Source organism: Polyodon spathula, chromosome 13 (assembly GCF_017654505.1).
Source record: "Polyodon spathula isolate WHYD16114869_AA chromosome 13, ASM1765450v1, whole genome shotgun sequence".
NCBI lineage: Eukaryota > Metazoa > Chordata > Actinopteri > Acipenseriformes > Polyodontidae > Polyodon > Polyodon spathula.
In genome coordinates this window covers 18,355,234-18,380,415 of record NC_054546.1, presented here as the reverse complement: position 1 = coordinate 18,380,415, position 25,182 = coordinate 18,355,234, and the positions used below count along the sequence as shown (strand labels likewise).

Genomic DNA, 25,182 nt, shown 5'->3' with positions numbered 1-25,182 from the left:
AACTTTTGACTGGTACTGATACACACACAACTTTTTTCACATTTTGTTGTGTCAGTGCCTCAAAGTTTCATGCATTTAAATGAGGATCTTTTTCCACTTATCTACACAGCATACTCCACACTGTGAATGGAAAAAAAGGTTTGAGAAATAAATTGTATATTAAAAATACAAAACTGAAAGATCATAATTGGATAAGTCTCCACACCCCTGAGTTAATACTTGGTGGAAGCACCTTTGGCAGGAATAATCGTCTTGACCGTGCTCCAAGGGATATTCAAGGCCTTTGATATATATATATATATATATATATATATATATATATATTTTTTTTTTTTTATTTTTTTTTTATACCCATCCCCTTATCTGTTCCTTTCAACAACTTTGTCCCGGAGTTCTTTTCAAAGTGCCTTGGTGCTCATGGTTGAGTCTTTGCTTTGAAATACACTACCCAGCAGAGGGAACCTACAGGAACTGCTGAATTTATCCTGAAATCATGTGAATCACTCTTATCCAACTAAGCTATTTCAGTTTTTTATTTTTAATTCATTTTCTCCAAATTTCTAGATATTTTTTTCACTTGGAAATTGTGGGGTAGGATGGGTAGGATAAATGGAAATAAAACCAAAACACTGTATTAATGCAACAAAATGTGAACATTTTGAAAGGGGGTGTAGACTTTCAATAGGCACTATGTGTGTATTTTATATATACACACACACACACGGCTCCAGGACCATTTTTCTCAACACAAGGGTTTAAGAGGTTTTAACACATTAAGATCAATTCTCTTCATTTCAGGAAACTGTAATTTTGAGCATTAACTGGAATCTATCAGTTATTTTAATTTTCACTACATTGTTATGATAGCTTACTTTAATGTGTTAAAATGTCTAAATATAACAATTCTGCAAATATTTGATGTTGAGGCATCTGAAAGACTATAAGAAACTGAAGACAAAAGAATTTTCCTACCTACAATGCTGATAAAGCTCTACTTTCTGCGTGTTGCGCCTGATAGCCAGCGTGGAATTTCACTGGTCTGATTACGGGTCTAACTTGACTGTCCTCAAAATAGGACACTGGGAATATATGTTGAAAATATACCTGTCACTTTAAACATTAAAAGATTGAAAACTTTCAGAATGGTAGCCTCTTGACAATATAGCTTGTGTTCTGATTTTGGTACTTAATGGGTTAAGAACACCATACAGAAGTATATTTTTTTAAATATATGTAGGTAAGAATGAAACAATAATGTCTTGCTGGTTTCTGTTTTCTCAATGAGTAACAATCTCAAACAGAATTATTGTAAAGACAAGTTCTCACATGTTTATTTTAACATTAGCAGGTAACATTAGCATTTCAGAAGCTGGTATCATGCCAATGTGAAAATCCCCCCCATCTCTAGTGTCATTCTGAGCTTGACATAATGGAATGACGATCCGTCTTAAGAGGACTGATGGTCCAATGGACAAACTTGTAGCGCTAGCTACAATCATAATATTCACAATCATAATATTTAATCATATGCTGCACTGTAATAATGTTTGACTGATGACGGTTGCTCCTTGTGTATAAAATAAAAATGCACACTTATGAAGAATACTTTTTTGTTCCTCTGCCACGTGTTGCGGGCACGTCAACTATACATCCCTAACAGGCCACCTAAGAAACATGATCATGTCTTCTAGAAAATGCAAGCTCATATACGTGTAGAAACGGTACATGTACGTTCACTTATAACAATTTAATTAGGCCTGGCTGCTCAATAGGCTAGATCACTAATGTAATATACTGGCAATTCATTGCCTCCAGTTCTGAACTGCAGGACTGTTAGCTCCTAACCCAAGCTGTATGTTGACTATGGTGCTGAATCTGAAAGGGTAATCTGAAATTGAATCTGTAGGGGTCACACTCTGCAGACTCCACATTCAAAATATTGGAAAGCAGTAAATTACAGTTGATAATTTTCTTTCAACTCTGTCATCTAATTATATCAAATTGCTCTACTTCAGCAGAAAATTATCACTAGTTTTCGGCAGCTCCTGATGTATCAGTTATCATGAAATGAAAAATCTACTAAAACATTATTATTATTATTATTATTATTATTATTATTATTATTATTAACAACAATTAATCAAAGAAAATGAATATATTCTGTACATTTAAAGTGGATTCAAATGCAATTCAGTGTTTTCCAAATTAGAAGTCTGATCACTTTTACGTTACATTGTCAATTCAAAAGCAATGCAATACCTTATACTAATAAATGCTGTAAATAATATGTATATTGCAAGTACTGAGGTGCAGTGCAGTCAAAGAAACAAGATGAATAAACTATTATAACTCCACCAGATTCATTACAAATCTCCTTCAGAATCACCCAGTACCTTCTTCTATTAAACTCCCTTTAACGCCAGTCACTGCTAAACACAGGCAATGAGGTGTGGCCTCCCTAGCTGTCATTGTACATTACTATTTTGTTATTGTACTGAAAATAGATTAATCTTACTAAAATCAATGACAATTGTTTTAAACAGCCATGTAAAAAATGTAACGTAAAATGTGCAACCCTACTATTGAAATGCCCTTCCTAGATACAACCCACTTGACACAGATTTATTTGTCTTCTGTGTGGTGATCATTTAATTGGGCAAGGAGGAGAAATTACTTTAATTTAGTCATCTTGCATTGTGGGGTGGAGCATTAGTATGGCTTTATTTAAAGAAGCAGAAAGAGAAACAAGAAAAGTGTATGTGGGAGAGAAAGAACTACAAACCAGGGAAAGACTAAATGGGAGTTCAAACAGGATTTAAAGCCATCAAAACAAAAAAAAATGTAATTATCTGTCAAAGCTACAATGCATACACATTACAAAACGCCCACACATTTAGGCACATGACTGCTTAAGCTGGGGTTGAAGGTCAGCAGGTCTTAAGGTTATCCAGTTATGATTCAAAGTCATTTCAGACATACTGCATTTAATCACCCGCTTGCCATCATACGGAGAAAAAAAAAAAGATTTTCTGTGTGCTTCTGTATGAAAACAAGAGATTGGGTGTCTTTGGCTTATTACAAAAAAAAGCTGCATTTAAATGAATGCCAGTTAGATTCCAAAATGAGCTCAATGCTGCATGAAGTTTATAACATGAACATAGTAATTTACTACATATTCCTCGCAGATTAACTTCACGTACACACCAGAAAGCCTGCATGGGTATTTGAGTGCCCACCCCTTGTACGTATTTAATTATTTATGTATATATTCAGTTGTTGTTATATAAAAATATTATGTTTATGTGCAGACGGACGAAAGCCATCTCACATATTATTTGAGAGGACGGCGAAAAGCTGTGCGTTTGTGTTTTGTTAATTTATTTAAAAAACCTTGTGCAGACGGTGACTATGTCTCAACTTAATTTATGATTAACTGTCGCTAAATCAGGAGATGGTCACCTGTATAAAAACCAGCAGCTTTCTGCGCTCATTGGAGAGTAAATAAGAGAAGAGTGAATGCTACCAGCCAGCAAACAAGGGACTTGTTTGATAAAAAGTATTAGAATTATTTGTGTTATTTTGTTTTGGCCAATGTGCCCATTTATTTTGTTTAAATCTTTATTTTTGTAGAATTTAATACATGTACTGCTGCGGCAGTTTCATAAACTTTTTGATGTTGCACTTCTTCCTTGTCCGTGACGTCACCACACACGCCGCTCAAGCCATTCTTGTGACGGTATTGTGTAACCATATCTAATTATTATAAATATATGAAATTCAAAACAAAAACATATTGGAAATGTGAAAAAACACCAAATAGACACAACTGTAAAACCGATGGGGGCCAAGGTTGCCCTTCTTGGTTCTTCTAACTTGTATAAAAGACAAAAGCTAAGTTAGAAGGAACAACCTTGGCCAGCACCTAAAAAATAAGCGCAATTCTAAAAGCGGTGGGAGTCAAGGTGGCCCCAATTGTTTACATTAACTTGGCTTGTGTTTTTGATGCAACTTTGATCTGCTTTTATTGTGACTGAAAAACACAAGCCAAGTTAGTAGAAACCTTGACCCCCACCGCTTATTTGCTTTATGCTGGGCAAGATTGCCCCAATGGTTTCTTGAAACTTGGCTTGTGTTTTTGATCTCTCCACTTTAAATGGCTGGGCTCTATTGATAATTTGCCATTTTTTCACATTTCCAATGTGTTTTTGTTTGAGATATCACTTATTTTTACACTTCCATGGATAATAACACACAAATTACGGGAATAGCAACATTGTTCAACCTATATTGAGGCAATGTATTGCTGTTTGGATAGGGGAAATGTAAATAGTAGCCTACTCTGTTGAAAAGGTTAAGATGTGAATCTGTGTAGCATGGTGGTTATGTAGTTGGAGTGTCACTTCATATCAACTACATTTTTTTCACCTTAAAAATATGTTTGTTACACAAGTAAAATACATACAAAAAAAAAAAATGCAGCTTGCAATGCAAATCCTAGCTTTCAAGCCACAAAGTTTGCCCTTCCATTTTACAACATTTGCAAGTAGTATAGCAGTAAAGTTACAGTTTTTAACAAGTAACAAGACAAATAAGATTTTACAAATAATTCTGTATATTATGTATATTAAGTAGTATTCAGGGAGACTGTTAAATTCTCAAAATGACTGTTTTGTTTCAAATTACAGATAATTCCTGTCAGGGGCCATAATTCACAGCACCAAAATAATTACCCTATGTTTTAGTAATGGCACTTTCACTGCATATTCTCTCCAGGTCACAGCTCACACGCTTGCTAAAAGTTGCACCCACAGTTTCTCATTCAAGTTCAGCGCTAGACTGTCTCCAGTCCTCAGGCTCATGCACCCCCTTATATAACCTCCCATCGTTTCCCGTTGCTGTCCGGCTCAACCAGTCACATCCATGCTCTGCAACCGCCGAAAAACAGCAACACACATTCTCTCCACTCATTCACTCACTCCCCCTTCCCATGTGAAGTAACGGCGAGACCTGTTTCCCTTACAATACATGTAACATAAGACAGACGAGACAAACTGAACAGACAACAAGTCCTGCAACAAACCAATTGTCTGGGTCGTTGCAAAATATTTTGAAATTTGAAAGCAAAAATATATGAAAGCATGACAACCTTTATGTATAAAAATCTTCACTAATATACAATTGCACAAGAACTATTGAGTATTTGTTTCATACGGTATTAAATGGTTTATATCTGATAGTGAAAAATAAATAAATACCAATCTAGATAAAGAAAGCAAAATGCCTATATATTGATTTATGTATTGATTTATTTCAATATTTATTAATGTACTTCTTTATGTTTTACTTTTAGCAAATATACAGGCTATCCTTCAGCATAGCTAATTCTCAGGAATTAAGGTTCCTTTTTGTACAGTGGGGACCACAAATAGCATTACTCTCATCAATCAGTATCGAGAGGAAACCTTACTTCCTTGCGCCAATAGGGGCCACAGTGAGCACTACACTGACAAGAAACCAAAATTTATATTTATAGTATATATATAAAAAAAATCTGTATCGTATTAAATTATTTATTTAAAACATAAACAATAAATGTGTTCCCTAGTATATTTCCATGTTGACTGTCATTAAACTCAGATGTCCTGTTCTATAAATATGCGTGGATAAAAGTGCCTGGGGTCTGCAAAAAAAAAAAAAAAAAATGTTAGAAGAATTTTTATATTACTTTGGCGACTTATTTCTCTCTTATTGTATGACAGGTATTGACTTTTTTTCTACATTTCACCTAAGAGTGTTGGGAACTACATATTAAAAGTGAAATTGAGCTTTTGGCTGATTTACTTTTGCTGTCCCAATACCCTGAAAAGTCATAAACTATCCTTGATGTATAGTGTGATAATTTGCTTTTCCTCTCAATCAGTCATTATCATATCAGCACATTGATTGAGAATGCTTTTTAAAAAGCCACTTAAGCTTTTTAGTAAACCAAGAGCTGACTATGAGCAAACATCTTCTAACTGATAGACTTGCCGCCAAGAACTTCGCTCCTGGTACAACACTTAGACCTCTCTGTAACACACTTTTACTTTGTAGTATTATTTGTGTACAGGTTTGGGGTCATCTGTTAATGAACAGGCTGAAGGAAATAAAACAAACTTAAGAAAAAAAACACTTACATTTAAAATGCTCCTCTTTGTATACTTGTTAACATGTTTCATAGTTTCCAAAGATGTGGTTTCATTGTGTAATATACAGAAGTTCACCGGATGGGAACCAGAGGAAGGAAGTGTTTTGCTCCTTTGGATTTGAGACTAGGCCTCTAGAGGAGACGAGAGAACGGGTCGGACTCCAACTGTGAAAGCTTTCCCTTTGGAGTTGAGAATGGCTTCCGGGCCCCAGAAAAAAAGTCCTCTGACTTCACGGAGAGTTGTTATAGGTTCAGCCTTGAGACTGAGTCCCAGTTATCAGCCTCGAGCACTAAGTTTAAAAGGGCCTTGTCCCTGGAGGGTAAAGGAGAGCCGCCTTTTGTGAGGCAAGATATACAGCACATGAGCTGCGAAAGAATAGTGTAGCCGGTGGTCCCCTCTGACCACACGAAGAACCTGAAGAACTACTTGACCTCTAGGTTGGGGAAGTGAGACTCGCTATCCCCCCAGGAGGGGACCGACAGAGGAGGAGGAAAAAAGTAGAACGCAAGAGAAAGAGTGGAGCTGTGACTGATTAAAATAGGGAGTCAGTAATGACAGACAGGTGAAATTAGTCAATGATGATAGGCAGGTGAAATTAGGAAATAGCAAAGCCCTGGTTCAAGCCCCCCGAATTTTCACAAAGTTAACATATACACCACGAGTATTCCATGAATGGAAATGGCTGGATTGGAGTATTCGGTTTCTATAACAAATACAATGTACGGAAAAGAAAAGTACAACAGGATTTTAACCAATTCCAAGATACACACACAGTTCCCTTTATCTTCTCGTACAGGTTCAGGCAAAGGGGATGAATATAACAAATTTAAACAATTTTTACTTATCAATTTATCAAGTTCCTCCATTTCTCGATGTTAAATTTACAATACTTTCAATTTGTTGTTTGCATCACCTGAAACACAGTTGTCAACCAGGTCAGGATGTTTGTATAGAACCCAAATTAAAATTGCTGAACGATATTTGCATTAAACCTGTCTTAACCCAACAAGGTCAAAGCGTTATCTTTAAGTAGAGAGGACTGTACAATGCTTGCCATGGAAAGTATGTCATAAACACAAAACCAATTCAATTCACATGTATTTACAGTATAGTATTTGGGTATACAATGCCCATTAAAATACTTTCAGGTTACCATTTTGCAGAGCACACACGCAGAACACTCAGTGTTGAAGCCTTGGTCGCTATTTCCGTCACACAAAGACGTTCTCTGCCCTAAAACCCTAAAGTATCATCTGCCTTCACCTTTAATATGTAAGAATGTTTTGCTTTTATGGATTAAACAGTTTAGTATTCATTCTAGGCAGCTGTATAGAAGAGTTGTATGCAAAACTTTATGTATTCCATAAAAACACAACTGTTTTCTTTCAACTTCTTTATTTTATTCAGTTCCTTAATGATCATTTAACTCACAGACCAGTTTTGTGGCCATATTTTGAATTACCTTTTGTTATTTTAGTTTTGAAACATTAAACAGCGTTTTATTCCACTCAGAATAAACAAGCATGTCAGTGACATGTATCCCTCACCACTGCTGTAATAACAAAACTAGAGCCATCATGAAAACAGTGGATCAGTGTATGCACATATGTTACTTTGACAGCTGACTTCATAAGCCCCTTTTACGCTGGCTCTCCTACAGGGTTCCGACCCAGGTCACAAAGTAGTGTGAAACCACTTACCTGGGTCATCAGGGTGTGGGTCAAATCGCTTTGACCTGGGTTGAGAGACCAAATGTATGATGGGCGTTCGTAAGCAGAAGATTTCACTTCAGGAAGGAACATTTCTGTTTTAACCAGATTTCTGTTCATTGAGATACACCATGAGCCAGATTGCAGAAGGGATGAAGAAACATTTGCAATCAACATCTGGGCTGACAATTAAATCCAGAGAAGCTTGGATGAAAGCATCCCTAACAAGTTGCTTCCTGGGCATTGAGTACTTATTTCTGTCACCCAGGTCAACCCTGCTTAATCAACCCGGGTACAGCATGCCACTGTGAAAGGGGCTATATACCCCAGTATACTTGCTAAAAATAGTATGGGGATTGTCAACTCCTTTTGTTCTACTCGCGTGAGAAATTATAAAATAAATAAATAAATAAATAGGTAAATTTTATAAAAACAATTAATTTCAAAAACAAAATGTTACTACTGTAGTAGTATTTATTTATACATCTATTATAATTGTAAAGCTGTGACGCAAAGCAATTTTGTTTGTGGCGACAGAAACTATTTGTGGCTAATCCCTTCTTATGTCAAGACTGCTTTCTTTAATACTGTATTTACAAGTCTGTGAAGAGCCAGTGCACTTAGAATAAGGTATGAGACTGTTTGCTGCCTGGCCAAATATCTTGAAAGTCTTGCTGAAGATGATTAATGAGAAACCAAGAACATTAAAACATACCCATCACCAGACCATACTCGTTTATTCATTTGGTTTTAAGGCGGCAAGAAATGAATGCTTTACTAAAAATGTTTAGTTAAAAATACTTCTACTGCTGATTTAGAAGACAAAGAAATCTGAATTGAATTGTTGTTTAGTATTGCTTTGTATATCATTCATTAGTTTCAGTCATCACATCAGGGTGACAAAAAAAAAAAAAAACCTGTAAAGCACCTCTGTCCCCCTGCATGTAACAAATACACCAGCATGAATGCATGTGGTGTTTCTTGCATCCACTGGAGGCAGAGTGATGTAGGGAGACAGGTTTGTTTACACTCCTGTGTGCAAGTTAGACATATGTTAAAGAGCCTTCCCCTCTCCCATTGTAATTGCATGCTAGAAAGTGGTGATGAACAGAAAATGGTACTCAAGAACAAAGGATTCCAGTTAAGAAAACCAGTATTTAATACCCTTACCAAGCTTATTAAAAATCAGTGGTTTAAACAACTTTTTATTTTGATTTAATTTTTTAAAAAGTCAGCACAGTTCTGACACTAATTCACTGGTGTTTTATTATGGCATTGCCTTCTGTGTCGTCTCGTTTTCCAGAGAGCTGACCTTGTTGACAGCTTGTTTACATCCCCTAAATGTAGTTTTAGTTGTAGACACACGTGTCTTCCTTCCTAGTAGCATACTTGCCTCTATTGCACTCTGATCCAATAGCTATGGTTGGTGAATGAATTACTGTATAATATTAGCAAGCCTCTTATGGCTTCATCTAAGGAAAGTTGGCTTCAAATCTGAGCACAAATTAAAGTGTGGCGGTCTCAGTGGATATTGGTCCACATCACAAAACAAACAAACAATTTGTTACAATGCCAGTTTCTCCTTGAGAAAGGCCCAGGACTGTGTCTGGATCAGAGCTCACATCACTGTAGACAGTGCATTTACTTTTCTAATTTGGCAACACATCAACAAAAAAGAACCAAGGACAACATGATATGTTTACAGTATCTCAGTGAATAAGGAGATTGCATAAGTCTTTTTTCTTTCTTTCTATGTGTGCATATATTTTTTTCTATGTGTGTATTACACACACACACACATTATATAAATTAATTACAAATGTCCTTATTCTAAAATAAGAAAACTACTTTTATTTGATTAGATTTGCTACTGAACAGCTGCAGCAGTTATTGTTTACGATCAAATGAATTTACTGTAAAACCAACATCAGTTTTTCAGAAATCCGACTTAAACATTAGCTTGCTATTTGGATTTTAAAATCGGTAAAGCTCGTTAAACATTGAATTCCCAAAGAATATGAGTTCTACTGGAAAAAAAATATATATATATTACACACACACACACACATATACATAAAACGTTGGTAAAATCTTGTTATTTTTTTCTAACAAAAATAATAATTTAGAAATCATCTCTAATCTGTGTAGTTTTTATACTTGCTGTGTGTCCAGTCTGTTCCACTCTGAATGGCTAGGTGTCACTGTCAGTCAACTTAGTGTTCCCTTAATAGGCTAGCGTAGTTTCACTGTCAGATCAGGATAAATGACTGACAGATCTCGTTGGCTGAAGCAGTGCTACAATGCTCTCATTCATTCAAATGACTGTCAGTCATTAAGACTGTGCACTTTTATTTGCCAGCTACAGTGCCTGTCATTCAAACTTTGAAATTAGCGGGTTAAGGTGTGGGTAAGCTTTTGCTATTATAGGTATATACGGTGACAGTCACTAGTTTGATTTGAAAATGGAGCGCAAGAGGAAAACACTTAGGAGTATTGTGCACAATACCCTGATTGATGGCTTAAGTCTCCTTGGCAGGATGAAGCAGGCCTGTCTGCCTTGCCCCAGTGACTGAGTGCTGAAGGAGGAGAGGGGCAGAGCTCAGAATAAGAAGTGCAAGTTAGTTCTGTTCAATTATCCAATGTTTTGTTCTGTGCATATTATTTTTACTTATAAATGTATGCTGTAAAAGTCTGTGTAATACTCTTGATATGCTGCGTTTTCTATGGTTTATTTTTAGGAACTTTAGCTTTACAAGGTATAGCTTCGCTGTGACAAATATTATTTCGATTAGAATGTTGGTAACCATGGTTTTGTTGCATGTTGAATATGATAAAGGGGTTTGTCTAAATGCTAAATGAGACATTTCTCAATGAAGTAATTTTTTTAAGCATAAAGGTCGATTTTACCCATTCTCTGCTTGAATTGAAAAATAAAATAAAAAAAAGGAGTAAATTCTTTCAAAAATAAATTGTCAATTTCGCAAAAAAATAAAAATCAAATAGTAGCAAGTCTAAACATAATACACAGCTGCAGGTAATACTAAATATTTAAAGGTTATAATTAAATGACTTTTTGCAAATTGTATGTTTTTTCTTTTGTCTTGTATTGCCTTTAAGGCAGCAGTTTACCAAAATCTATAGGGTTTCGGAAATACTCCTTTGGGGTTTCAAAAGTTAAGCCCTCTCTGCAAACATTTCTGTTATTTATATATCCTTAAAATGTAGATGTAGGTAAAAATACATAATCTCCCTCCTCTGCCCCTTTGAAACCTGCTGGCACCAGTGATTACCTTCAACAGTAGAAGGTTACAACATCGTCAGAAGCAACATGTGGTAACAGTGGTATAAAAATTAACAACCTTGCAAAATATGTAAAAATCAATTGTAGACTGCATGGGGCACTGCAGTAACAGCACATTATAAATACTTCTCATACACACACTCAATCCTGAACAAATTGATTGGTAGTGGCTTTTTGTAATTTCTCTATAACTTTAAAACACTCACTCATACATTGTAACTTAAACATAAAAGACACAAGCATAAGAAAAAGTCAACATATGTTTCAACTAATGACTTAAAAGCTTCCAGCAATGACTAGATACCTAATTTACACTTAAAAGGTCCGTGCACACCAGACCTGTCTATGGCTACTATTTTTAAAACATCCATTATTTTGATTCCATAATATTCGCCTCATTCTTATGACTGAATTAATATGAATTGTATTGTATGTTAAACTTGATTAAAAGGAAAGTGTGCAATAGCCGTATTTCAAGGAATTGCAGTTCCATGAATTCTACAGTACTTCCACTCCTGACATTACAAAGAACGTCAGTCATTTTAGAATTACCAACACTCTTGACATTTAATAAACACCATTTTTTTTTACTTCAATTAATTAAACATTTGAATAATAATGGGCAAGATCAGGAGTGAAAAAGTGAGTATCCTTCTGTCAATCGCTCTGCAAATATCTGGTTCTGATTTTTTGTCTTTTTTCCCCTCTTTGTAGAATTTAAAACTAAAACCAACAGCTGGGAGATGACAATGACCTTGTACTCCAATGTGACATCTGTCTTTATCCAAGAAATAGCTTGGCAATTTAATGGTTTGCAATTTAGAAAAATTGGTTGAACCTCTTAATTTTGTTGATTATGAATAAGCTGCATAGAAAAACACAGACCTTAAGTTATATTTAAACTGACAAGGAATTGGTTGCATCTCTACTGTATTTAAATTGTTTATTAAGAATAAGTTGCATAGCAAACTATAGACCCTGCAGTATGTCATATTTATCCAGATAGTAAACCATTCAGTTGCCAAGATATTTCTCGGATGAAGACAGATGTCACATTGCAGTACACGGTAATTCACATCCCCCAGATGTTGGTTTTCATTTGAATTTCATACAAAAAACCCCCAAAAAACGAACAAATTGAAGAGTGATTTAAGTTTAATTTAAATAATAATTGGAGGTAATTAAATATCAAGTGAGTCGCTAATGATATAATTACTTTCATACTTGGGGGGGTGGGGGGGTTGTTATACGCATCATACACATGGGAGGTGTTATACGCAAAAAACACTCAATACACAAATACTCATATAATAATAGATACGTCAACTCAACACCACACGACCAGCATGACAGTAAACATAGATACAATGAAGCATTCTTACCTTTGAATACCAGCAGTGATCAGCAGATGTGTCAGCCGCATGAAGAGCACAGCGTGTGGTTTTCAGTAACTCTACTGTGCAGAATAAATTAATGTTTTTCTGTGTGTAAATATTAGGACGCAGGACATTTACTAGGAAATCGGGACTGTCCCAACGATATAGGGACTCTTGGCATGTATGTTTTATTGGTAATGTGGCAGTGTGTGTAAGCAGTGGAAGCATAAGGAGACAATATGATTGCAATTCCTTCAAGCAAGGAGCTGCCACACAGTTTAAATCACCAATTTCAAAAATAGATTTTAAATAACCAATGACTAAAATGTTCAGTTTTTAATTAATCCTTTTGGTTTATACAGTGGGTGTCTTTCTTTATTTCAAATAATGGATATAGGAAAATGCATGAACGAGAGGAGGCCATTCAGTCCATCTAAGGTCATCCAATTCTTAGTAGTTGATTGATCTCAAAACTTTGTCAAGTTGGGTCTTAAATGATCTAAGTGATTCTGCTTCAACAACATGACTAGGTAGGTAGCCCATTCCATCCCCTCATACTCTGTGTGAAGTGTCTCACAAAGGTAAGATGTATGAAGGTATTTTGTTCGGTACAACCACTTTAAAAGGTAATGCAAAAAAACATACAAGCAAAACATGTATTTGTTTTTTAAATAGTTATTTTAATTATAACCTTTAACAATGGAACATGTGGTATTACTTGCAGTATGTTTAAATTAGATTTCTGAAAAAACTGCTGTTGGTTTTACAGTGGACTTTACCATTTGATCCACAAAACATAAATAAAAACAAGTGCCATTTAATTATTCCTAAACAATAACTGTTGTAGCATTTTGTAGTACAAGTTATTTGGTCTTATTTTACTTTCTACTGTCAACATATCAGGTTCTCCTTGATGCCTAATTTGAAGAGTAATTGCACTGTCTACAGTGACATGAGGGTTCTGATCTAAACACAGTCCTGGGCCTCTCTCGTGGACAAACTGGCATTAACAAATTGTGTGTTTGTTTTGTGATGTGGACTAATATCCACTGAAGCCCCAAGAGGAGTGCTGCCCTAGCCCCTTAAAAGACAAAGCAAACAGAAAACAAAATGGTTCTACAGTCGGTACAAATCAATAACAATATGTGCTGTGTTGCTTTCAATTATTCATTTTATACGGACAGAGTGTTTATGAGGTGGCAATACCTTCTACACATTCATATGTTAAACCACTAAAAGGAAAAATTTAAGCCAGCCATTTAAAAAAAGGTTAATGATGATTTATATAGAATCCTGGCAGACTATGCATTTAATATAGTATTTGCATACTGCCTCAATTATTATCATTATTTTTCTTATCTGCAGCACTCTCCTTCTGGAAAGCAGATCTTTGCATTTACCCATGCTTGATCAAATACAATTGAAATCTATAGAAATGGAATAGCTAGTTAAGAGTTGTGTTGTTCATGGAACTTGAAACAAAAATGACGAGCCAGTCCAATTATACTGCGTTTTATCAGGATATATTTAAAAACAATATAAGAACTGTAATCTGTGGCGATTTTGGAACTAAGTTTGTGATTTATTTACAGGTATACCTTGGGGCTCTATAATAGAGTTGAAACATTTTTTCAAAATACGTAACTTAAAGACCCTTTTTTTTATTATTTAAAATTTGTCCAATGTTCCAGGGCTTTGAGGCGTCTTTGGACACCCCTTCAAAACTGTGACTTAGCCACTTCAAACCTTCCTTATTTCAACATTGGACACAGGCAGGCAGAACATTAAACCGCTGAACTAACTTTTTTTTGCTTTCATTACTGAAAAAGCTGTAGAGAGCAAACAAACTGAGTAATGTTAACTTGCAAACAAATATTTGGGTCTTTTTTTTTTTAAAGTTTCACTTAACGTTGAGTCCATCAAACAGGCTACCTTCATACTGGACAACACCTCTTCTATTTTGCACAGGGACAGGAAGTTTCTTTAAAATCCTGTGTATTTGACAACTACCCAGTCATCCTGTCTTGTATCAAAAGCCTCCTCATGCTCTTCATCATTGTTTTCTGATTCCTTCTTCTGTGTTTCAACCAGCAGTGGTCCAGATTACACCAGATTCATGCAAGCATCATTCCTTCAGCATTGGAATCATCAAGATCTTCTACACCAACGTTTTTTCCTGGAGTGTCATTTACTCTCCTGCATCTGTTTTTTGGTGCAGGTTCACCATCCCTCTCTCTCTGCGGCGATCTCAGGGTAGAAAGGAGGTCCACCACACATTCAGTCACTGCAGACTCCACAAAGCTGTCAAGGTTTTGCTGTCTGTGACCCTCACATGATAGCAACCTGTCCATTACTGCAGATGGCTTAATGGGATATAGTCCAGTTTTTGCAAAGCCAGCCTTCAGATTTTCACTATCAGTCTGTTGAAGTTTGTGAATTTGCTTTTTTAGTAGTCGAGGAAAGGTATCTCTTGGTATTGTGGTACACTTGCATCCTTCTCTTTTCTTCCATGATGTGAGAATTTCTCTCCATGCACACTTCATTGGCCTGAAGTATGCCACATCAAGAGGCTGGCATAGGTGGTTACCGTTTGGACGGAGACAGACAAATCTGTTATCATAATCCCTGCATGCACATAGAACAAACTGCTGAGAAATGCGAGGACAGATTATCTCCAATCATAACTTCTGTGCCCTCAAGTCTTTTGCAATAAGGGAGAAATATTGAAAGGAACCAATCCTCAAAGCACCATGCATCAAACCAGCCACTCTCGGTACGGTTGTAACGTGCTCTTGGGGGTCCACCAATGGTCCAGGTATCCCATATATGCTCAGCTTTGTACACAGTATATGGAGGAAGAATATTCCCTGAGGCAGTTCCTGCAAACAATGCTGGAGTTCATGACTCTCTCTGGGCATTTGGTTTCCACGTTTAAATATGCAAGTAGCCTTCCCATGGTCAGAGAGATTTGTTTCATCATAATTTATGATATTTTCAGGAGGAACACCAATCAACAGATGCTTGCAGATTAACAAAATATTCTTCAATGGTTTCTCTGGTCACTTCAGCACGTTTTCTGCAAATGTTTCAGCACAATCTTGCAATCAGTACGGCCTTGTTTTTTCTAAGGAAAGAAGCTGCTCATTTCAGTCCTGGTGTGTTGTATTTAAAACGGCTTACCTTCCATCCTGTCTTGTTGAAATAATGCTTGGCCAACAATTGCAGGTCAGTTTGATCAAAAGGAAAAGCCCATTCTGCAGCTGTAACGAGGTGATCCCGGATAGTAACTTCTTCCTTTTTGTTAAAAGCTGTCAATGCGTCGAGCTTGTTTGTGCATTGTTAATGAGGCAGTTGTGTAGCGAGGCTCCTTTCACTTTGTATTGTAATACTGCCTTTCTAATTGTAAAGCCTCTTCGCCTCACAGCATAGACAGCTCTCTGCATGGCGAGTTCTGTATAATCACGTTAGCTTCGAGCACCAAGTTTTCTTTTATATGTTCGAACCATGTCTACCATCTAATGCCCTTCAGCTATGAGGATTTCCTAGTCGGAAATTGTTATTGCAAGATTTAATGTTAACATCCTCACACGATCAGTGACGAGATGAAAATCACATGATATATGATAAAGAAGTTTGTGATATAGTAACGTTAGTACGTATGCACAAGTATTTATGTCCAGAGTTTCCCCAAAGAAGTGCCACTACTTGGAGATAACAATGGACAGGTTATTTTCTTGGCCATGGAAAGGGCTACAGATTAGAAACAATATGTCCCCAAATCGATGATTTGTACAGATTCTGACAATACGGAGCAGATGTGCCTGCGAGCTTCAAGCTGGGCTGTACAGATGAAAGTTTGACCACGATATTTGGATAGTCATTTTTAAATCATACAAAAAAGGTAGGTAATAACCAGCGCTTTTAAACGGTGTACAGTTTGTTTATATTTAAAAAAATAAGTGTTTTATTGCAAAAAATAACTTTTTTTCATTTTGGTCCAATGTTCAACAATGTCCAAAATATCTCCAGATTATGGGAACAGATAACTTTGTTTAGCAACATGTTAAACAAACCCCATTTCAAATACAAATCACAGTGTTTGTAATATAAACATTGCTTTAATTTATTTATTTATTTTGGGGTATGTTTTCTCTGTGTAAAATGGGTTAAGACCAGGAACCCTAATCAGAAGCCATGGTAATTAGTGTTTTAGTCTCATACTGATGACATAAAAAGCCTGTTGTAAAAGTAGGCTAACACTAGTTGAAATTGTCTTGAGCAGCGAGGCCTGTGGCTACGACCTTGCGGAGCTTAACATTTTAAAAAATTTGTCTCAATAACAAGACAAGAATTGGAAACCAATTCCCATGACTGACACGTGGGTAACAGAATCATTTTAGCCTTTCCCATTCTACCTTTCCAGCTTCAACAACATATTTGGAGAGTTGGTTCCAGACCCTCACAATTCTCTGTGTAAAAAAGTGCCTCCTGTTTTCTGTTGCTGATTTGCTGATTTCTGAATGCCCCTTTGTCTAATCTCCATTTGTGACCCCTGGTCCTAGTTTCTTTTTTCAGGTTGAAAAGCTCCCTTGGGTCAACATTGTCAATACCTTTTAGAATTTTGAATGCTTGAATCAGGTCGCTGTGTAGTCTTCTTTGTTCAAGACTGAATAGATTCAATTATTTTAGCCTGTCTGCACAGGACATGCCTTTTAAACCCGGAATAATTCTGGTCGCTCTTCTTTGCACTCTTTCTGGAGCAGCAATATCCTTTTTGTAGCGAGGTGACCAGAAATGAACACAAGTGTCAAGATGAAGTCTTACTAATGCATTGTAGTTTTAACATTACTTTCCTTGATTTAAATTCAACACTTTTCACAATGTATCCGAGCATCTTGTTGGCCTTTTTTATAGTTTCCCAACATTGTCTAGATGAAGACATTTGTGAGTCGACAAACTCCTAGGTCTTTTTCATAGATTCCTTCTTCAATTTCAGTATCTCCCATATGATATTTATAATGCACATTTTTATTTCCTGCGTGCAGTACCTTACACTATTCTCTATTAAATGTTATTTGTCATGCGCCTGGCCAGTTCTGAATCTTGTCTAGATCATTTTGAATGACCTTTGCTGCTGCAACATTGTTTGCCACTCCTATTTTTGTGTCGTCTGCAAATTTAACAAGTTTGCTTACTATACCAGAATCTAAGTCATTAATGTAGATTAGGAATAGCAGAGGACCTAATACTGATCCCTGTGGTACACCGCTGGTTACCACACTCCATTCTGAGGTTTTTCCTCTAATCAGTACTTTCTATTTTCTACATGTTAACCACTCCCTAATCCATATACATGCATTTTCTTGAATCCCTACTGCGTTCAGTTTGAGAATTAATCTTTTATGCGGGACTTTGTCAAAAGCTTTCTGGGAATCTAAATAAATCCTGTCATATGCTTTGCAATTATCCAATATCGATGTTGGATCCTCAAAAAAATCAAGCAGGTTAGTTAGACGCAATCTCCCTTTCCTAAAACCATGTTAACTGTCTCCCAGGATACTGCTGCCACATAGGTAATTTTCCATTTTGGATATTATTATAGTTTCCATAAGTTTACATATAATACAAGTCAGGCTTATTGGTCTGTAGTACCTGGTTCAGTTTTGTTTCCCTTTCTGTGGATTGGTATTATGTTTGCAATTCTACAGTCTGCCGGTACAACCCCTGTGTCAAGACACTGTTGCATGATCTTGGTTAGCGGTTTGTAGATAACTTCTTTCATTTCTTTGAGTATTATTGGGAGGATCTCTTCTGGCCCAGGGAATTTGTTTATTTTAAGAGCTCCTAATCCCTTTAACACTGGTTCATAACATACCTTTGGAAAAATGCATCACTTAAAACTTAAATTGCACACTCTAAAATTGATTTTGATGCTAAAACAGAATTATTCTATAAAGCAGTACCCATTTTCAATTGGGCAGGGAACTCTATTTAATATTAAAAGGGACAACGTGGGAAAGGGCAAGGTCAATCAAGAAGCTAGAAGATTATTGTACCATTTCACTGCAGCCAATTCCTGGGAAATGCTTCATAAAAATTGCCAGAATTGGGTAGAATCAGATGGAGATGGTTGTTTCCACAGTCACTCTATGAAATGGCTTCTTCATTTGACAGGGTAATTGTCAGGGCGTTGTATTTGTCAGCCTTTTTTTTTTACAAGCCTTCAGGGGTCACACTGAGTAACTTAAAGAGGAATGGTGTTACCTCATCAGTTTAAAAGCTTGTCTTCTTATTAGGAAATCAGTGGTGTGTAGAACAACTGCTACTTTACCTTAAACGGTTGCTAAATGTGCAGCATTATATATTACACAAAACAAATGTATGCAATCAAATTCTTGAAAATGAATTAGAGGCAGCTGTGCACAGGGGTGTACAGTACTTTGCTGGAATTTAAAATGTGAAAGTGAAAAAGTTAAAAACAGCAGAGGCCCTAAAGGCTAGTAGAGTGTGTACAAAATGGATCCTATAAACGGGTCACATAGGTTAAAATGGTAACTTCTACAGCATATCTGGCATTCATGTTCTATAATTAATTGGGACATAACTTGCATTGACTTCTAGCCAATATGCTTTAAATCCTATACTGCAAGGATAGGAAGGTCAACAAACTGTTGAGTGAGGTTGGGCAAGCCAATTCAGCACATGGATAAAGGTGATGCGATTTAAACAGCATCCTTCAATACTTTAAAATCCTTTTAAATTTCATGTTAGAGACCAGCACCACCTACGCTAAGAGCAATTTAAACACATCAGTCTATTACCCAGGACAGGCAAAATGGGTTCCCTTTAAAAGGGTGTACAAATTATTACCACTCCTGCTCCATTCACCTCTCTCTTCTTTTGGGAGCTCTACTCCAGTATCCTGCATTTTGAACGATTACTATATGATGGATCTTGGTATAAGGATATGACTTGCCATAGGTTTGCCAATGGCTTACAGAAGTGGTCTGAAAATGGCAGATGCCTCCTGGCAGGGTTGTACCACAGTCCGAGCACGTACAGTACTTGCTGATTGTGATGATACATTTATGCCTCATTATGGTACTGAAATCCTCATATGATAGACAGAAACTCAGAATAACAAAATACAATTCAAAAGTAGCATACTTTTTTTTCAGCTTTAGAACACCAGTTGTGATAGACGTGACAGCCATATGTAGGCAGTCCGCCAAAGATTCTGGTGTCAGCCCGTTTCGTGCATCTGTTTTTAATATTGCATTCGCTGTGGAATAAGCTGCTTCGCATGTATAAGGAGATCCATACATGGAGAGCACAAAACACAGCCAGTGGTATTTGTCTGGACATATATAGGTGGACCAGAATGATTCCGATTTGCTTTGTTAATAAATTCAGTTTTCAGCAACGACGATGCCTCCAAACATATTACTACTTCTAGTTGCAGCTTCGTCAATTGTGGGAAGCACTTGCTTTGCATTGCTTTGATTGAAAATGGATCACAGACAAAAACTATTACATACCTGGGAATGCAGAAGTTGTCAAAGCAACATATTGTTAAACTGAAAACTTTCACTAACAACATACTGTTAAATGAATTTGTCTCAATAGATGCAACACAGATGCTATGTTATTTTAGTAATATTTATTTAGAGGTTACAAAGACTCACAATTATTACTTCTTTTTTCCTTTTTGCTTTGTTTTCCCATCAGCTTGACCAGCTTTTTTTTTTTAAAATGTTTTTAATTTTTTATTGACAGGCTGGTTATGCCTTGTGCCATGCTGAGACACACTTTTTGGGGGTGGGGGGTATTGCCAATGTGAAAAAGAAAATCCTTTTACTTTCCAGCTTCAGTTCCCCCCGGTACAAACTACCTCAACAGATTTAAACTGAACCAAGCCTGGAAAACCTGCACTTAGTGGACAAACGGATATATAATTATAGTGTGCTTTTGTACATATTGTAACTTATTACTGTTTGAGCAAACTACAACTGACCAGCTACAACATAAACAGTAACTAAAGCCACTAAAACTTAATTTGTTCTTTTCGTTGGGTCTGATTTAGGGCCCTCCATATTTCCTTTATAGCAGACTCACATTTTATAAGCGAGTGCTCATATTTATGCGGTCTGGAGATGCATACTCTGGGCAGCTTCACTTACAAACAGCCCAGTGGGTTGTGGTTCATGTGAAAGTGAAGCAAGGCAAGTCCTAAAGTAATACATAATGCACTCAATTTTCGTTACAAAAATACCCAACTCACAGGCATGTAAAGATGTCTTCAATGCTTTTCATAATGGCAGGAAAGCTTTTATCCCTGATATGAGTGTGGTGGTAGTTAGTTTTACAACTTGGGAAATTTCACTTTTTTGTGCTAGTTCAGTTTGTTAATGGCAAAACGGCCACATGTGCAACTTCCTAGAGAACAATAGTGTTCAATCTCTTTACCGGAATTCTTGAAATGACTCCCTAAACTCAAAATATCATCCATCTCTGCTAAACATTCAACAGTGCTGAATTTAGAAATACTGAAGAAACCTGCATTTCAGTGACAAATGTTTCAACTGAACACACTGAAAGAGACTACTTAATGTGTGTCATTAAATGTAAAGTTTATTTTAGTATTTCTAAACTTAAGTACATATTTGCTAAACCTCTGGGGAATAGGTGCCTTATGAACATAGGCAAACAATAACAGTTACCGATTTAGATTTGAGAATCTATGGCTGTTTTGCACTACTTGCTAATTTTATAGTCTAGTATGCAGCACTACCGATTTAAAACGGCAACGATAACTCACTTGTGTCCACTATGCACATCAGTTGTATAAAGATTGCTGGTGTCTCTTTCACCATTTGACTTTGGTTTCCAATACCTCATGAAGGCATTGATGAAATGTAATGCCCTTTAGCATGTGGGCAGAAGGACTGGTGCTCTAGATACAGTACTTATTCATGTTGCAGGTGAGGACAGGGAAATAAATTTACTCTGCTTTTAAGGTACGTACAGTCAGTGGCACTGCAGCATTAAATGAACAGCACACCACACAAACAGCTTTGACACTTGTAACTATGGAGATGCACCATCCATAACTATTAAGCTCTTAATAGTGCTATATTTATAAATACTAATAGAAACTTAAAGTATTTAAAATATAAAAGTTTGAGTGGAGTTATTGTAAGAGGTAGATACACTTTTTTTGTCTTAGTTCCAACATTTGTCATCTTTCTTTGAAATACTCTAATGCAAGTCATTCATTTGTTAAGCAAATTACGGTAAATACAATTATAAAATAGAGTACCTAGCCAAAACTCCATACAAAATCCCTGCTAGCATGTGTATTAGTAGGAGGGGTAATTCTGAAGGGAGATGAGCTTACAACTTTATAAATGGTCTGTCTCTTATCTGAAGGCCAGGGGCAACACTGTATGTGTTTGTTTTGCACAACAAGGTGTGGTACTAGGGGTGAAATGACTACTAAATATTTCCGATCAACCAGTTAAAGCAAATGATGAATAAATCATGTATTTGATGTCTGGTGCTCTTTTCGTGAATGTAACACTTTCTTGTTTGTGTAAGGGTGGTGGGTAATTTACTGACACATGGGAGACAGAAAGGTGTATTTGAAACACCGTACAGGTGCCCAGTTTTATTTATTCAATTTCTTTTGGTTTTTTCATTCAATGATTTATTTTAGCCCACAGGAGGGCGCTGTTGTCCTTGGCCTGCCTACCAGCGATGGTGGACAGGACCACAGGAATGCCAATGTTGGTAAACAGTTTCAGTTGCGGGAGCACTCGCTGCTGCTCAAAAGAATAATGAAAAGAAGGTGGCAAAAGAAAAAGGGAAAATAAAACACAGTATCCCTCAACCTGCTGATACTGTTTGGGGTTCTGCCCAAGTTTTTCTGCCCCACTACTAAAAATTAGTAGTGGGGCAGAAAAGTTTGTTATTGTGCTCATTTCTTCTATGGCCGTGCTCAGTCCAGCAGCAGAGTTTCCGCCACTGGCCTGTTTAGTCTTAGAGGGGCAGAGCTGAGGGAACAGCAGAATGTTATTTTATAGGGCTAGGAATCCCCCTTAAGGCCTGCCTCTCCTCCAGAGAGAGGGAGAGCACACAAACCCTCGCTCCCACCTCTCCATGTCACTGCCATGACCGACAGGCAGATATTGTAAGGCTGCTGCCCTCTTCCTGCAGCACTATGAACGCACCAGAAGAGGAGTCAGCACAGAACATTAGATGAAATGCAATTTATACGTGAATAGATTACAACTACAAACTCATGCTTTACAATTAATTCAGTCACGTGACATGGAATTAGATCAATACCAGTTCCTGATCAGGTCGACTGTCACTTTTGTATTCCACTATTCGGTGTTACACCTATCTAATACGAATAAATATTTGTTGTAGAATACTGGAGTTAAAGGCCAGATTAATCTATGGGTCATTCCAGCTTACACTGGTGTGTGGTTAATTACTTAATTGATAAGAAAATGTATATCATTTGAAAGCACATATCTTTCAAACAAAACAACAATTAAATGACATACTGTACAGTCACAAACCAGTAACCCACATTAGGTCCAAGTGATATGAAAGATATGCTCTCAATATCCCATCCTTTTGAAACAATTTACAACTTTACACACAATTTCAGGAAGTAAACTATCACTGTCAAATAACCATTCCGCTATCTACAGTCAGTATGATATGTAGCTCTACAAAATATGTCACCCCTTTTTTTCTCACCTGCCAGGAATCTGTATTACCTTTACAGGCTTTGAAAACACCTTTGCTACCCTAATTAGCTTCACTTTTTTATTTTTACTTTGCACAGTTTCATTCATGTTTCATTTACAGAGAGACTAGTAAAAACATATCTGAAGGCATATCTCTTCTGTGCTGAACAGAAGGTCCTGTTCAGTGAAAATGTTGATCTCTGTGGTTCACAAAAAACCATAATAAATTCCTCCTCTTTTGGAAATTGTATTTAACAGAGGTTATCATGACACCTGTTGTTTGTACAAGATGTTTATGAGCGACTCCTGACCAGCTGAGCCAACGATACACCAGAGCGAGTGTGGCAGAAATCCTGGAATCCAAAGTCCCTAATAGGAAAGCGACAGATATGACTGACATCCGTTTCATTTGCTGCGATTTTCCTTCACTTGGATATCTTCATCCTAAGTTTTGCATTGCAGATAGCACAGTTTGGTGAATGGCAAAATGATACAATATGAAAAGTTTAAATTTATTCATTCTGTCCATTGAGCTGCTATAACACAAAGTGAAGTATCGTACAACACTAACAGTAGAGTACAATACTGTGGGCTTTTCTGAGTCAGGAGTAGACAACAGAATAACATAAATACATGTGAACTTGTTAAAAATAGCATTACTGTACATCAGTAGCGTGCAGTCAGGGCATGCAAGTCTTGCACTTCATGACCAATCAGAAAAATAAGAATGTTGTTATAATACTATAATATAAAAATGTGTCTTTCTGTTTTTATATAAACTTTTTTTTATTTAAGCATGTTCATTGCGCGGACCGCTCCATTCTTTGACATGACTAGTCTGGCACTTAAAACAGTAGCAGGCTCTCTGAGTGACGTCACAGAACACGTGCATAGTGGAGCTCGAGACATGCTGTATTGAAGTAGCATGGCAGTCTGCAGCTGCACACTGTTGTGAGCTCAATCCGATTTAATTTTGTTTGCACCTTTAGAGCGCCCCATAATGCATTGCACATCAACCAAGGTCTCGCTGCATGACCTACTGGGAAACCCACTGCTGTACATCATATAGTTAAAAACAATAATCAGTGATACTCTAATGTAAAATGTTATCTTAAATTGTGTATTTTCAAAAAACCTTACTAATAACAGCAGTTTTGTTAGCCATAGAGCAGGGATAGGTTGACACTTGCACAACAGGCTACAGCAGTCAATGCACACTGCAGCAGGGCCATTAAAGCTGCACATGCATTTGTAGTACATTGTGTTTCATTCATTACATTTACAGCACATACAGTAGCACTCAATGTGTTTCTGGTACACCTACTCTACCCTCGCATCACATTCTCAGAAGAACTCAATTGTCTGAAATTTGCTTGCACTCCAATTGTGATAAACACAGATTGGCATATTCAAGGTCAAAATCATGTTCACCCTGTACCCAACCATATATGAAGTGGGCAAGCTAAACGTCACATATCCTGACATTTTACAATAACGGTATCTTGGGCGTTTCAAGAACTTGATTAAAAAGCGCCCGCCAACAATGCAGGCACCTTATGCAGGTAGACAATACTGTACATGAAATAATTATGTTTTCATCAGTAGATCTTTATTTTGTGTGACATTTTATAGTATAGTGTTTTATACTGCCTATGCATTCCTACTGTGGGTAGTATGTGCTCCTGAGTAGTGTGCAACTTATTTCTAATTACAAGTCCCATAGTACAATGCATTTCCAATTACAAGAACAAAAACTGTTTGAGGTTTATCAATGCTCTATTAAAGAGGTGAGAAAGACAAACACAACCCCTATGCCAGAACACTGTTAAAAACTAAATTGTTCTACAA

The 25,182-nt window shown here is 36.7% G+C and overlaps 1 protein-coding gene across 1 annotated transcript in view; it reads right to left on the bottom strand.

The window, feature by feature from the left end:
• Positions 1 to 25,182, bottom strand: part of tspan15 (tetraspanin 15) — a 115,717-nt gene that overhangs the window by 34,538 nt on the left and 55,997 nt on the right. The gene's annotated exons all lie outside the window — the stretch shown is intronic.